The sequence below is a fragment of the Dioscorea cayenensis genome, chromosome 2 (genome assembly GCF_009730915.1).
Source record: "Dioscorea cayenensis subsp. rotundata cultivar TDr96_F1 chromosome 2, TDr96_F1_v2_PseudoChromosome.rev07_lg8_w22 25.fasta, whole genome shotgun sequence".
Lineage (NCBI taxonomy): Eukaryota > Viridiplantae > Streptophyta > Magnoliopsida > Dioscoreales > Dioscoreaceae > Dioscorea > Dioscorea cayenensis.
In genome coordinates, this window is record NC_052472.1 from 5,501,478 (window position 1) to 5,510,628 (window position 9,151).

At 39.5% G+C, this 9,151-nt stretch overlaps 1 non-coding gene across 1 annotated transcript; it reads right to left on the reverse strand.

Moving 5' to 3' along the window:
* Positions 1 to 5,471: 5,471 nt before the first annotated feature.
* LOC120281956 lies at positions 5,472 to 5,579 on the reverse strand. Its single transcript, XR_005542848.1, has one exon. It is a non-coding gene; the product is annotated as a small nucleolar RNA R71 (small nucleolar RNA).
* Positions 5,580 to 9,151: the final 3,572 nt, after the last annotated feature.

The window sequence follows — 9,151 nt, forward strand, 5'->3', positions numbered from 1 at the left end:
TTTCCTAATTTTAATGGTCTGTTATACATGATGAATACTAACGGTATAAATTAAGTTTTTCTTAATTTTCATGGTGTGTTATATACATGATGGAGGAGACAATGGTAAACTTAAATGTCGAACCTAAGATAAATCTGTAGGGTTCTGACATCAGTACCTAATGTAAACATTAACATTACAAGAACTTTAGTATCCATATTATTTGTCATTTATTTTGTTGTTTAAATGTGACTAATATTGTTGTTTGTAATTACAAAATCAGTCATAAATTATAAATGTACTCAACATATGATGCACATCAAATGGAATGTTAAACAGGAAAATATGGACAATCCACAGGTAACATAAATAATACACACCAAACGAAAATAATTCATACACAGGAAACAAAACTACTACAAACTCAATAAAAATAATACAAATGAAATGAAATTACTGTACACAAGATGAAAAACAATACACAGGAAAGAAAATTAAAACATAGATACCCAATCAACTACATAACAATATCAAAACATACATAGTTCGTGACATTTTAAGTGAGCGCATGAAAGGGTGTGCCATTGCCCTGATCATCTCGTTCTGAGTTGACGGACAGTGTGAAAAAACTATGATTCAGACAATCACCTCATATAATGTGTTACGGAGAGACCAGTTTCACAAAGGCGGCGTCTATATGCCCGCTATTGAAATCATTCAAAGGAAAACAGGGAAGTGTATCATCTTTCTGTACGAAATGTTTGCTAATTTTGTGTAATGAGTTGTTTCGTGTGTATTGTAATAGTTTCATGTGTATAATACCAAATATCTGTGTAATAAATAAATAAATATATATATATATATATAAGCTTCATGTGTAGAATCCTTGCTTCTTGTGTATATTCCTAGCATCTTGAGTAGAATCCTTGCTTTTTGTGTATAAAATGTAATTGATGTGTAGTGTTTCATTTTTATGTGTATATTATAGATTAACTGTGTATGATATGCTGATGACATTGTATTTGTTGTGTGTTTGCTTGCTTTGCAGTTCTTAAAACTTGTGTCAGCTAGTAACAAAGAGAATTGTTGATAGTTAGGAGATCGACAGCAAAAAAGAAGCTTCTACAAACAACGAAGGCATTTCAAAACAGTTATAATGTTTATGTATTCCGTATTCATGTGAACAATAACATTTTCATAACTTTAGTTTCCATATATGTACTTGTGTTTTATTTTGTTCTTTGTGAATGAAAACATTGCGTATACAATCAATTAGAAAATCAGACTTAAATAAAAAATATACAAAGAAAATAATGCAGATCAACATAATTTATTAAACAAGAAAAATTAAAGATACACTGGAAATATAAATAATACACACCAACCCAATATAACACATAGGAAATGGATATAATACACAGCAAACTGAAGCATACCATAAGAAGCCAGTTTTCTACACATGAAATGAAAATAATACATAGTACTCCCAATATATACACAGGAAACAAATTTAATACACAAGCTACACAACAACAACAAAACAGACACAGCTCATGCTTATATTAGACAAAACTAAACATGGTAACAATAAAAACAAATAAATTACATTACCATTATGTATCGAATGTTCAGTCCGCTATGACTGCATTACATGATCTACGATTATGTCCAGCTTGATGGCACAGCTATAATGTAAATAGCAGACATTGAAGGCTTGTAACTCGATTCTCTTTCTTCTTAAATGATCGGACCGTTTATTTGATATTAGCGGCCGAATTCAAAACTCCTATTTGTCGTCAGATGACTTGTCACTGTCAGAAAATCGAAGATATTGGGTTGCTATACTCCCGATGATAGCATTCAATTGTGAATTAATTGTATAAGTAAAAATGGATATTTGTGTCTGTTTGCATGATCAATGCACTTGCATGCTTGTACGGTAGGCCATGTACTACCCATCTTCTGCAAGAACCCCGAAATTGGATGACACGTATGGTATGTCAACAACTCTATACAATGCCCGTTTTTTTCAATTTCGCTTAACACGCTCAAAAACCACTTCTTGCTTGCTTTTTGATGTGCTATCGCATCGATGTTCCACCGTAAATGTGAGTTAATTGAATTCTCTTCAGTTAAAACGTGCCTACATTTCTCTTTTTTGAAGCATGCACTCGCCATTGGCATTTTGAAGCAACGCACCTTACAGTCACCCAGATTTTATCATTTTTTATAAATGTAAAGGCAAAATTTTGTCTTATAGTTGTGCTTCGCATGTAATCTTTGAAGTGGTATGCATTCTTAAACTGATGGTCTACTTTGAATGTCGACCCATCGTGTTTTTGGGAATACTCTGCAATATTGAATACCTTAGAAGGAGTATGTTCGAAGAAAAAAGTATTGCCATTGGGGTTCATGCTATCTGAGAAGGATTCCCTGCGTTTAATAAACAAAAAAACACAAAATACACAGGAACGGTGATTACTACAGAGGAAAAATTAATAATACATAGCAAACGTATATAATATACAAGAAATAATTATAATACACAAGAAAAGATAATAATACATAGGAAATGATAGGAATACAAAGGAACGATGACTTAAACACAAGAACACAACCGAAAAATAACCAGCAATAACAGTCATTGTTGTATTACGATAGGGTCAATGAGTTCGAGTTTCCATCTGCAGAGCCACTCACTTCCTTGATGGTAATATCCATAACAAATTTGTTGAAACTATGGTATATATGATACATGCGTTGAAAATCCAGGTCAAACTTAATTGGGCAAAGCGTTTTGTATGAGTCAGGTGTTACGAACTTCACTATCACTTGAAAAACATTTAGGCCCCAACACACACATATCTCACCCATGACTGACTCCCATGCACTAAAGATGTTGAATTGAAGTATGCATCTTTCTCCTTTGTATCGCACCACAGCACAAAAAGTTTCCATTCTTGATGATATCTGCATGAAATTTCAAAAAGGTTGTAAGATTCTGATAAGTGTTTGTATGTTAAGAATACGAAATGTTCTTTCCTTACAATGAGCATTACTTTTATTAGGTTTAAGCGCTAATACATGTGTATTTGTGTTCTTTTGCGCATGTAGGGTTGTGAATCCATGTTTTGAGAAAAGAAACCAAAAGTAGATCGTGAATGCATTAGTTGGTGGAATCTCGAAAAGAACAAACGCGAAGACACAAGTGGGGTTCTAAGATACATGAATGTGTGCCAACCTCCATGTATTCAAGCTATTACAATGAGTTGGAGGGGCACGAAGGCAGTCACACTTGTGTATCCCGACTTGTGCATTGATAGCAAGATCTTCACCAACGATACTTTTGATTGAAGAAGATCTGCGATCTACGGCATAAACGTGTTCCTGTTTATGTTGCCTCGATGACAAGTGTGGAATTGGGAGTGTTTCGGTGGAGTACTCTAGCAGGTTACTGTAGTAATTCATTGTAGCAAGACACTGTAGTAGTTGCTGTTCACAGCCGGCCGAAAATAAGATTTCTAGATAATCCACATGGGCCTGTGAAAATTATCCATGCCCATATGGAAAATCCACATGGGCGTTTGGATGCCCAATTCCAGTCCTATTTAAGCTGCGATTCAGCCCGATTTTGGGGATCTTCTTTCCCCCTTCTCTCCAATTTTCTCCATCTTTTGAGAGGCTATTGGCTAGGGTTTTAAGAGGCTTTTGGCACGTCTTTGGAGTGGTTCTCTGGATTTGACACCACGAGGTGTGCCCTAGGCTGGACAAGGGGACCTTTAGAGAAGATGAGGCTACTCCACATGACCATCGACACAAATACTAAGGGGGTTTTCCTATTGATTGCTTATCTTTACTTTCGATTTCATTCTTGATTGTATTATGCTCCATGGAGAGCTAAACCCCCTAGTAGGCACATGGATTTTGTAAACCCTAGGATATTATTGTTTCATTGACCTTCCATTATGCTTTCCTTAATTGATGCTTTTATTTGAGTTCCAACCTTAATTGCTTGTTGAATAATTTCTCCATTAGAGTGACACTACGGTTGAGAGTCAATATTGGTAATCTATGTGGATGGGTGACACGCCATGAGGGTTAAACAAAGCTAGATTGGAGAGGGTTGAGAAGGTGAGTAGAGAGGTATCGGAGCGTCCCCTTTCCCCTTCGGTGTGATTTATCCTACCTCCATTTTCCAGAGTTTTTTAAGGTTACAATAGAGTGAAGTGCTAAGGGATGAACTCCTCTGGGCTTAGTTGTGCAAGCAACAATGTGAAGCGTTGAAGTGACCTTAGTATCTGGGGCTTAATTATAATTAGGGGTCTTTCGCCTGGACCAAAGGGTTAGATCTACACATAGGAATAGGGTTTATCACTTGAAATCCCTAGAACTCTATGCAACTTTGTGCAATATAAGGTGTTGATACAGAGCAATTTCTCCACCAGGACACAGTGTAGGGTTAGTTACGGTTGACCTTAGGTTTGGGACCGTGTGCTTTAGGATCTCCATGACTCATTGAGCATTAATTAGGAAGTATAATGGTAGGTCTTACACTTGAAGCATAAGTCCTAGGGGGGCATTGTCCGAGTACCCCACTTCTATCGATTCCCTTGCCCCTCACTTGTGCCTCTCATTCTTGTTCCTTTTATTTCTGTTTACATCACATCTTATCAACATAATCATCATTCATCTTCACTTGGTTAAATAGCAATTTAGGTATTTTTTTTATTCCCTACTCTCTATGGATACGATACTCCACTCATTTGGGATTTATTACTTCGACAAATCCGTGGACTTACGGGTCACACGCAAGGGGCATTGTCAAGTTTTTGGTGCCGTTGCCTGGGAGTAGGTATTTAGAGATACTTTGCAGTTTGCTATCTTAGCTATTCATTAATTCATTCTATTTCACATCTTCTTATTCTATCATCGTTCTGATTTTTTTTCTTTCTTTTAGAGCAGCTCCAGATTATGACCCGAGGGAACCCTTCAATATTGATTGAAGGTGATCCTGAACTTGAACATACACTCAGAAAAAGGGGTAAAGAACCTGTTCAAGAACTGTCGAATCTAGCTGAAGTTGAAATTGAAGGGTCTAACAACATGGAGGAACAGAATGAACAACATAGAACACTCTTTGATTACACCAGACCGTCATTATTGGGGACAAAATCTAGCATTGTGCGACCCCCAATCACAGCTCAGAATTTTGAGCTAAAGCCGGCATTCATCCACATGTTACAGTAGTCTGCACAGTTCAATGGTTTGGCCATGAGGATCCAAATAGTCACATAGAGAATTTCTTGGAAGTGTGTGATATGCTCAAGATCAATGGTGTTACGGATGATGCCACCAAGTTGAGAGCCTTCCCATTTTCCTTGAAGGGGAGAGCGAAGCAGTGGCTATACTCATTACCTAGAGCATCGATCACTACATGGGAGGAGATGGTAGAAGCTTTTCTTGCCCGTTATTTCCCTCCCGAAAAATCTGCAAAGCTTAGGAATGAGATCTCTTCCTTTGTGCAAATGAAATTGGAGTCTCTATTTGAGACATGGGAAAGGTTCAAGGAACTCTTGCGAAAATGTCCTCAACCTTAGTTTCTAGAGTGGATGATCATTCAGACTTTTTACAATGGTTTGAACCCAAGTACAAGAGAGCTACTTGATGCAGCAGGAGGAGGTACCTTAGGTAGAAAGACCCCCGGAGAAGCCTGGCAATTAATTGAAGAAATGGGGTTGAACAGCTACCAATGGAATATTAGGAAGAAGAAGAAAGTGGCCGGCATCCATGAGGTAGATGCGGTTACATCGTTGGAGGCCCAAGTGGAGGCATTGAGTAAGAAGTTAGACACTCTAACTTCTCTGAGATTGGCGGCCGTAACGAGTTATGATGGATGTGGAGGCGGACATGCCCCATCCGATTGCCCGAGAGCCATTGGTGGTACAACCTCCGTTGAGCAAGTTAACTATGTTGGCAATGAAATGAGAAACCAAGGCAATCCTTATAGCAATACCTACAATTCGGGTTGGGTGAATTGATAAGTGCTTGTGCGATAAGAATGCGAAGTGTTCTTTCCTTATGATGGGCATTACTTTTGTCAGGTTTTAGCTCTAATACGTGTGTATTTATGTACTTTTATGCAGGTTGGGTTGTGAGGCCGATTATTTGTGAAAGAAACCATTGTAGATCATTTTACGTATTATTTGGAGGAGATCTTGAGAAGGCTCAAACGCGGAGACATGAGTCGGGTCTAGAATGCTAGAATGTATGCCAACCTCCTTGTATTCGAGCTAAGGCAATGATTCAGAAGGGCACGAAGGCAGTTACATCCCAGTATTCCGGCTTGTGCATACTTAGCAAGATCTCCACCAACGTGACCGTTTATTGAAGAACCAAGACGATCTACGACGTGAAAGTGTGCCAGTTTTCATTACCTCGATGAAAGCATGGATTCGGGAGTATTTTGGGATGTTACTGTAGCAGGTAGTGTTCACAGCCGGCCGAAGAAGGAGCAAAACAGAGGAGCCACACGGGCGTGTGGAAATTCCACACACTCATGCGTTAATTCTACAGGCCCGTGTGGAATATCCACAGGGGCGTGTGGAATCCCGATTCCAACCCTATTTAAGGCCTATTTCAGCCCCGATTTTAGAATTCTTTTCTCCATCTTTTCCCTAACTTCAGAGAGGGCTGCGGCTAGGGTTTTGAAAAGTATTGGGTAGGGATTTGGAGAGGTTCTACGGATCCGACATCGTCATCTTTTTGGAAGATAGTTGGTAAGGGTGCCTCCGTTGGATTGATTTGGCGAGACGTATCTTATACCGGACAAAGTGATCTTGCGACGAGTAGAAGACTCTCCACAAGACCATCGCCACGACTATCAAGGGGGTTTTTCCTATGGATTACTTTCTTTTACATTTGATTTCATTATCGTTTGTATTGTGCTCCATGGAGAGCTAAACCCCTAGTGGGTACTTGGGTATTTGTGAACCCTAGGATGTATTAGTTTCATTGAATCTTTTTATTATGCTTTCAATTAATTGATGTTATTGTGAGCTCCAATCTTGAATGTTTGATTGTTTAAATACTTCCTTAGAGTGACACTAAGGTTTAGAGTTCATGTGGTAACCCTTGTGAGTGAGTGACACACCACGAGAGTTAGACAAAGCTTGATTGGAGAGGGTTGAGAGGGTGTGTCGAGAGGTACAGGAACGTCCCCTTTCCCCTCTGGTGTGATAGATTATATCTCCGTTCCTCGAGTTCTTTGCGACCATAATAGAGCGAATAAGCTAAGGGATGACCCTCCGCTAGGGCTTAGTTGCAAGTGCAACGGAGTGAAGCGTTGAGGTGATTTTAGCATCTAGGGCTTAATTGTGGTTAGGGACCTTTCTTCTAGACCAAAGGGTTAGGTCTACAATTAGAAAGAGATTTATCACTTGGAATCCCCAGAGCTTAATGCAATCCTTCTTACGAGTGCGAGGTTGAGAGGTTGTTCAACCTCTCCTCAAGGACATGTAGAGGATTAGCCTTGGTTAACCCTAGATTCGGGACCATGCATTAAAAGGATGTCCCTGACTCATCATTGCATTAGTTAAGAAGCATAATAGAGAGTTCTTGCACTTGAAATGATTTTTCCAGGCAGATCGATACCTGGGTACCCCATCTTTATCGATTGCCTTACCTTCTCCTTTATTTTTGCTCTCTTTTGGGTTGCTTTACTTTTGAGAATTGAATCTTGTCACACATATCACTATTTATCTTTCATATAGTTAAGAAGCAAATTAAGTATTTTTATTCCTTTTTCCCTGTGGATACGATACCCCACTCACCTGGGATTTATTACTTCGACAACTCCGTGCACTTGAGGGGAGCATTGTCATTAATCACCCTAATTTCTCATGGAATAACCAAGGGCAACAAAAGGCCACCACACCACCAGGTTTTCAACAAGCACAAGCCCCAAACAAGGAGAATAGAGTTTTAGGCTTGGAGACCCAGATAACCGATCTACAGTAAGCCTTGACTAGATTTGTGCAATCATCGGATACACGGTTCTAATCGGTCGAGGCTACACTTCACAACCACACCGCTTCATTACATAATTTAAAAAATCAAGTGGGGCAATTCACGAAGTCTCTATCGGAGTGACCATAAGGAAGCTTGCCAAGTAATACCGAGACTAATCTAAGAGAACATGTGAAGGCGATCAGTTTGAGAAGTGGTCGTGAGGTTGAAGGTAGGCTTCCAAGTAAGAAGACCAATGTTGAAGCACCCGAGGTTGTGGAGGTTGAGGAGAGAGCCAACAAAGAAAAGGAAGTGACACCTCCACCTTAGAAGCCAAGAATCCCTTATCCTTCAAGATTGAAGAATGACCAAACTGATGAGCAATACAAGAAGTTCTTGGGTCTATTTAAGCAATTGCACATCAACATTCCTTTTGTGGAGGCGTTGTCTCAAATGCCTCAGTATGCTAAGTTCTTGAAAGATCTTTTAACCATTAAGAGAAAATTGGAAGAGAATGCATCGGTGAGCTTAGATGCCTCTTGTTCGGTGGTTGATAAGTGCTTGTGCGATATGAATGTGAAGCGTTCATTCCTTATGTTGAGCATTACTTTTCTCAGGTTTTTACATTAATATGCGTGTTTTTATGTTACTTTAACGCAGGTAGGGCTGTGAGGCTAAGTATGAAGGAAATAGGCCAATGTGGATCATAATGCACCTATTTTGGAGGAGATCTTGCTAAGGTTCAAACGCGAAGACATAGGATAGGTGTGAGACGCTAGAGTGTGTGCCAACCTCCTCGCATTCGAGTGAGTACATCCATTTGGAGGGGCACAAAGGCAGTCACACTCGAGCATTCTGTCTTATGCATACAAGAACAAGAACCCCACCAACATATATATCATTGAAGAAGCAAGTGATTCACGACGTAAACGTGTGCCCGTTTGCGTTACCCCGATGAAAGTATGGAATTGGGAAGTTATTCAGGTCGAAGATTGTAGCAAAATACTGTAGCAATTATTGTAGAAGCACTGTTCACAGCCGGCCGAGAAATCAGAGAAACAGAGAATCCACACGGGCATGTGGAAATTATCCACGCCCATATGGAAATTCCGCACGGGCGCGTGTACCATCCACGCCCGTGGAGTTGCCCGATTCCAACCCTATTTAA